Genomic DNA, 7,509 nt, shown 5'->3' with positions numbered 1-7,509 from the left:
AAATGTTTGATATCATTATTTAATCACATTGGAATCGAAACTGGGAATCGAAAAGAATTGGAATCGAATTGGAATCGGAATTGATCAAATTCAAAAGATACCCAACCCTACATGTGGGTAATGTGTAGTGTTGGGCAAGTTACTCTAAAAATGTAATTAAATTACTGATTACTCCTTTTAAAAGTAATCAAGCTACTTTTCTGATTACTTTATTTCAAAAGTAATTAGTTACATTACTAGTTACATTACTTTTTATGTACATCCATGAAATTTACATGAAAAAGTAAGTTTTGTGTCACCAAGCCACAACATCCCAGCGTAAATCAACATTGCTCAACGCTGCAAACACGTGTTATAAATAGAAACTCTGCCTATGCTTGCGTCTGTTAATCGTTTTTATGTTATATTAGTTGTTCTTGTTGCTTTTATGCAATAGATGAATAACAAATTTTTTTTTTTTTAGATATTTTATATTTAGATATTTCTATTTTGCAGGAGTCCCGCGAATTATTTTATTCTCACGCATCCCGCACACACACGAGTCTCTACGCACAGCTACAGAACGCACACTTTTCGTTGGTAGTATCCGCCTCACAGGCACATATGTAAGCAGTCAAAGTAGGTCTCAGGTTGAGGATGTTGCATGTGCTCCACCCTCTAAATGTTAAAACACTGCATTCTGTCAGCAATGATGTAACGCAGCAGTAATGCACAGAGACCTCAGCTTGGAACTATATGTAATTACTATTTTGGAAATTATAACGCGTTAAATTACTCAGTTACTAAAAAAGTAATCAAATTACTGCATTACTTAGTAACGCGTTACTGCCCAACACTGGTAATGTGTGTGCTCTGATTGTTTCTCCCTGTCATTTTGTGTCTTGTTAAAGTCATAAAAATGTAAAAATAAATAAATTCAAAAAAGGATCTTGTTTTTTAAATAGGGACTTCCAGGTCCATCAGGTGCTGATGGAAAACCAGGCTTACCTGGCCCAAAAGGAGAAAAGGTAGGAAGTCCAGTCTCTTCTATTAAAACCTAAAAATGAACAGTGAATTTAACATTGTGATAAATAAACCTTTTAAATAATATTCATTATTCAATATTATTAATAATAATATTAAAATACATTTTAATTTAATTTAATTTTAATTTTAATTTTAAACCTGGAAAAACCTTAAACATTCTTTAGAAATTAAAGAAATCTTAAGAAAGTTACATTAAAACATTTAATTATCTAAATTTTGCTTTTTGTGGATGCTTGTGGAGAGTAAACATGCTCACAAGCCAGCGTGATGACATTAGTTTGTCTTATTGGAGACATTTGTAAATTAAGCATACATTTTAAATCCATTATTTCACTTGACATCAGGGCTTTCTGTAAAATTTCCAAGTCTAGGGACAAAATATTTATGGCTAGGCTCAATGAGTGGGCAATAACATACAGTAGAGGACACTGGTTGGACCCTCTCATCACAGTCTGGCATACAAATGTTAATCCAACCTGGCAGTCTCTATAAAATGATTTCTAAAACATCCTTCTGTTGTAATCACAAACGACTGGAACGGTCATGGAAAAGTCATGGCAATCCATTGGTAAAAAAGTGTAGGAACCCTGTCCATACATAGATAGCTGTGCTGGTCCTTTAATGGATTTGGACTTGCATAATTCAGCTCTGTTGAGATCCTTGTAATGGTAGCTATCTTTAGACACTGGACTGATTTTTGTGCTCCACAGGGTGATGCCGGTGAGCTGGGCCTACCTGGACCTGTGGGAGAGAAGGTCAGTTTGCGTAATATGTGCACCTCGTGAGAAACCTCTAAACACTTGTGTACAGTATGCACATGTTCGTTTGCATATCACATATTTGAATGTTAAGTATAAAAGTTCTGTACAAGCTCAGCAATCTGTAATGCTCTGTATGCTTTTAATAGGAATTAAATAAAAAAATAATGTCATAATGTCCTATCCAGGCGTGACGAAGCAAGATCCTATGAGAAGTAATCTGTCTGTCTTCACAATAATAATCACTAATATACATGTATAATATATAGTTTTGTGGAGCAGGATTTTGTACAAGTGAGATTTCACTGTCAGCATCAGAAATGCAAACCTGTAGATAAAAAGATTTTTTAGACTGTCAAATTTTTAACTTTTTTTCTAAATTTCATTAAAACCTATTTGATTTAGCTATTTTCAATTATCTTTTATGTACAGATTTTTTAGTTTGTTTTACTCTTTTCCAAGACCCAGACTTTCAGTCTTAAAGCATGGAAATCGTCTCAGGTTACGTATGTAACCATGGTTCCTCGAGGGAATGAGACGCTGCGTCTGAGGACGCTTCGGGAACGCCCTTCAGCGTGACCGGCTCTGAACCTCGTGTGTAATCAGACCAATAGATGGGCGAGACGTCACGGGCGGGTGACGTAATGACCAGGCAGCTATAAAAGCACGTGCGGTGAGACCAGCGTCAGCTTCTAGGAGTGAAGCAAGCGCTGGCAGAGATGCCGAAAGTATGGCCTGACTCAGCATGCTCCGCTCCCAGGCAGACAACGCACAAACTGTGTGTATCCGCACCCGTAATGAAACGCGGGCAGGGAGGAACACACAGCCTGAACGCTGCCTGCCCTCGCCTTAGGTGTCTGGTTTTGTCTTGAGATTTCATGACGGACAACACTAAATAAGACTCACAAACAGATATCAGACTGACACACACACAGAGCGCTTGCTGAATGACAAAAAGCTGACGCTGGTCTCACCGCACGTGCTTTTATAGCTGCCTGGTCATTACGTCCCCCGCCCGTGACGTCTCGCCCATCTATTGGTCTGATTACACACGAGGTTCAGAGCCGGTCACGCTGAAGGGCGTTCCCGAAGCGTCCTCCGACGCAGCGTCGAGTTCCTGAAGAGGAACTATAATTAAATGTTTTTTTTTCTTTTTTTTTTAAATCCTAAAAATTACTTGGCAATCATAAAAACAAATATGATAATTTAAGCAAAGTGAAATGATCATAAACCATTTCAGTATTTATTGTATTTTATGAAAATGATTTAGATAGTGTTCTTGGTTACCAAGCAAACAGAATTCCCTTAATGTAAATTTAACGTTTTCATTAAGATAAATATTATTTCATAACAGATTTTTTTATTGTGCACTATTTTCAATGAAGTTATAATTTTGCCAAAAAAACACCGTAAAAGATACATAAAAAGGAGTCGTTTTAATCCATAACTCTTTAAAATATAATTTTACATATCATTTTACAACAGTGGGTACTTTGAAATGTAATGGAAATAACATTGTTAGAGCAGTTGTTCATTATCAAAAGTGCCCATTGTTGAAGAAAAATGGAAGAATAACGTTGCTTTATTGTGTCACGCCTAGTTAGGACACTGTGTGGAAAGCTGTTTCAGAAAACAGCTTTTTCTGAAACAGCCAAACCCACTCAGGGTTCTTTTATGTTTCTGTCTCTGTAGCAAAACTCCTACTTTCCCAGCTATCTCTATGATCTTCTCTCCTACTCTACCTCATCCTTCTCCTCTAAAGCTGCAGGGTGGCAGGTAGCAGGTCTTGAGTGTGGCAATCGATTTTCTTCACAAACATTTAAACTTTCTACACTACAGTTCTAATACTTGAAATGTAACATTATATTACTATACTGATGGTAGTGTGGACTCTTTGTGATGCATTGTCTGAAAGTGCAAACTAACATGTTGTGCTCTTGGTATCTTGAAAGCTAACTTCATTGATCTAGTAGTCACCTTTTTCATTGATTTCTTTCTCCTTGTGTTTAAAGGGTGCCAAAGGTTCTTCTGGTTCCCCTGGCCTTTCTGGAGAGGGTGGACTTGCTGGTCTTCCAGGACCAATGGGACCTGTTGGACCACCAGGGCCACCTGGTCCTCCTGGCCCAAGCTATCATGTTGGTTTTGTAAGTATTAGTCAATCATACTTAGCATCTCACAGTCTTTTAGGAAAAATGCAAAAATATTGAGCTCTCTGTATGTGTTCAGGATGATATGGAGGGCTCTGGTGTTCACTTCAGTTCAGTCCCTGGAGTAAGAGGACCAATAGGAGTCCAGGTTTGTTTTTCTGTTGTACTTTTATTTACCATTGTTGATCTGTAGCAGTTCATTTACTGCAATCCTTTTTAATTTCAGGGACCTCCTGGTGCCCCAGGACCACAAGTAAGACTTCATTTATTTGTTCAAATGAGATTTATATCCTAAAGATATCATCTTTAGATCATACCTAGAGGACTTTTTGAATTTAATTTTATATCTTGTTCCTCAGGGTAAGCCTGGCTTCCCAGGATTTCCTGGTGAGAAAGGCAGTGAGGGACCTCAGGGAAAAGATGGCCAGCCTGGTTTGGATGGCTTCCCTGGACCACAGGTGCGTTTAATTTTAATAAAACTCTTAGGTGAAAATTGACTAAACAGCCACTCTGATGTGCAGTACTTCAGGCTGATTTCAATGTTTTGCATTTTCCTGCAGGGACCAAGTGCCGACAAGGGAGACCGAGGTGATAGGGTGAGTTTACTTTTGGTCTGAAGTGGTTTAGTGACTTTGAAATCGTAAATGACTTATTTAATCATTGTTCAATGTGATCATTTGTTTAGGGTGAACCTGGTCGAGATGGAAATGGACTTCCAGGTCCACCCGGCCCCCCTGGACCACCTGGACAAATTATTTATCGTTATTCTGAAAATGTAAGTCTTCACATTTATATTGCTTTTTTGCCTATAATGGTTCATGTTTTAATTTGAACTGTTTGTCATTTTTTCTGTACAGTATGATGAAACTGGAGGACCAGGGCCTCAGGTATGAAAATGTTTCTTCTGGTAGTGTATTGTTAATATGATAGATGGCATTAGGATAGCAGAAACTGTCTTGCCGGCATTGAAAAACTCATAATATCAAATTTTGTAATATTCATAAATTGTTTATATGATTTTCAGGGTGGGGCTGGTTTTCCTGGTCAAGCAGGATTCCCAGTAAGTACTGCATTACACACACACACATACACACACACATATATATATATATATATATAACTTTATTGTCAGAATTATGTGTTTTATAATCAATCTTACACTCCATCTACTTAACCAATCAGGGCCCAATGGGACCAAAGGGTGACAGAGGAGAACCTGGTTCACCAGGCTATGGCATTAAGGTTTGTAAGCAGAAACCAATAGATAAATCCTAAAATGAAGTGTTTAAAAACCCAGAGTTCACTGCAACATAATTTTGTTTGTAGGGGGAGAAAGGAGAACCCGGACTAATTCTTGGACCTGATGGAAACCCACATTACCTTGGTGGACTGACAGGCCAAAAGGTTTTTTGTTTTGTTTTGTTTTGTTGTTTTTGGTTTGAAAATGAATTGGATATGGAAGTGTCCAGGAAACATACAGTTTCGACTTTTGGCCACTAAATAATTAAAATAAATAAAAGTTATTTTTGTGTTTCTTCATATTTTTAATGACTTAACTAACATTCAAAAATGAGGAAAATACTAAAGATTAAATAGGTGTACAAACATTTTAGTACTGTACATCAAAATGAATAAGTTTTTTTCTCTCTGTAGGGTGAGAGAGGGCTTTCTGGACCAGTTGGACCTCCTGTATGTTTGTATTTGTTACATTTTTTTTATTTTACATTAAAAGTTAACACCATCATATATTTGGAACATTCTGAGCAACATCTAAGTCATACCTCATTTTATTCAGGGTCCAGCTGGCCCTTTTGGTTTGAAAGGTGAATTTGGAATGCCAGGCAGACCCGTAAGTCTCTCAACTTTCGTCAACAAAAAATATTCCATGACACACAACAGCATATTTAACTGGCTGTGTACTTAAATTCATTTTCTGGCTGCAGGGCCGTCCAGGTGTGAACGGATACAAAGGAGAGAAGGGAGAAACAGGGTCAGGCTCTGGATATGACTACCCAGTCAGTACCCCACAAGCTCTTGAATTTGAAAATAAATGCAGTTTGTTCCTTTGTTGATTGTTATATAGATAGCTTTTCCCTCAAAAGTTATTTTGTGTCTCTTCAAGGGTCCTCCTGGTCCCCCAGGACCCCCTGGTCCCCCTGGACCTGCTGTGCCCTTGGACAGACTTGGTGTAAGTGCTTTTTGTGTCAAATAAGCTGTAATTCATGCATGAAATGTTGCAAATTGAGCTCCATATGCTGGCTATGTTGAATTGAAGTGGTCATGATTGCAACAGCAATAATTTGCTATCTTCTTTTTCCATTTTAGAGATATGAAGATTATTCGAGGCACTATCCAGGTAGGTTGTTACAGTCATTCTTGTCACAGCAGATAATGAAAAGATATTTTGTCACAAGGTCCTTAAAGTCAATGTGAAATCAAAATGTACTCTTATTTATGTTGTTAAAGTACTTTCGTGATCTTACTGTACATGATTTAACTGTGAATGGTTTCTAAAAAAAAAAGACATAAAAAATTCTGCCTCTTAAACTGTTTTGCTTTACTGCCGATGTAATGAACTTCACTTTGGTCCAATTATTTCCCAATGGATAAAATCAGGTCCCAACCTACATTTTATTTCCTTTTCAATGACTTGTTTTGCTCAAAAATATTCAACATTACAGGAGAAAATGTATTGAGAACTGCATTTCATATTAATTTGAACAGAAATTAGTTCAAATGTTAAAATTCTAATATATTCGACAACATTGAACAATGTGTTGTTTTGTTTTCCTAAGCTATGAAAGGAGAGAAAGGAGACCAGGGAGCTGCTGGTGTTCCAGGATCACCAGGTAAAATTGACCACTGTTGCTGTTTCTAGACATTCAGGGCCAATGGCAGGCGAGAATAACAAGGCTGTCTCTGCCTCTGTAAATTTTAGTGACTCCCAGGCTAAAGTACCCTGACTTACTAGCTTGACATCATCGTTATTTAATGTATTTAATGCAATATTCTCTATTTTTTTCCCACAGGTTTTTCCTCTAACATTGATATATATGCCCTAAAGGTATGTGATTCTCTAAATGAAAGTATTAATGAAACAATTTGATTATGATTTATCCAATGCAAAACATGGCATCTGTTTCCTCAGAATGAGATGAAGGGGGAGCACGGTGAGCCCGGTCTTAAAGGAGAGAAAGGAGAGCCAGGAGGTGGATTTTATGACCCTCGTTTTGGAGCTGTACAAGGACCACCAGGAAACCCTGGACTTCCTGTAAGAATTATTGGGTATTTCTAGACACAACCTGAATTGAGTACTTACCTACATATGAATGGTCTCATCAAAGACATCTTTTCCAGGGACCTAAAGGAGACTCAATCAGAGGTCCCCCTGGACCGCAGGGCCCACCAGGACCTCCTGGAGTTGGTTATGATGGTCGTCCAGGAAACCCAGGATCTCCTGGACCCCCTGGTCCTCCAGGGTCACCGTCATTGCCAGGAGCCTACAGACCACGTAAGAAAAAATAAGTACAATTCTTAACAAACAGAATATTTTTGAGGAACTTAAATAACAGACAGTG

The 7,509-nt window shown here is 37.9% G+C and overlaps 1 pseudogene; it reads left to right on the top strand.

The window, feature by feature from the left end:
- Positions 1-7,509, top strand: part of LOC107728911 (collagen alpha-1(XVIII) chain-like) — an 82,224-nt pseudogene that overhangs the window by 69,597 nt on the left and 5,118 nt on the right.

Source organism: Sinocyclocheilus rhinocerous, unplaced genomic scaffold, assembly GCF_001515625.1.
Source record: "Sinocyclocheilus rhinocerous isolate Xijiao unplaced genomic scaffold, SAMN03320098_v1.1 scaffold1569, whole genome shotgun sequence".
NCBI classification, from domain to species: domain Eukaryota; kingdom Metazoa; phylum Chordata; class Actinopteri; order Cypriniformes; family Cyprinidae; genus Sinocyclocheilus; species Sinocyclocheilus rhinocerous.
This window is presented reverse-complemented; position numbering and strand designations above follow the sequence as displayed.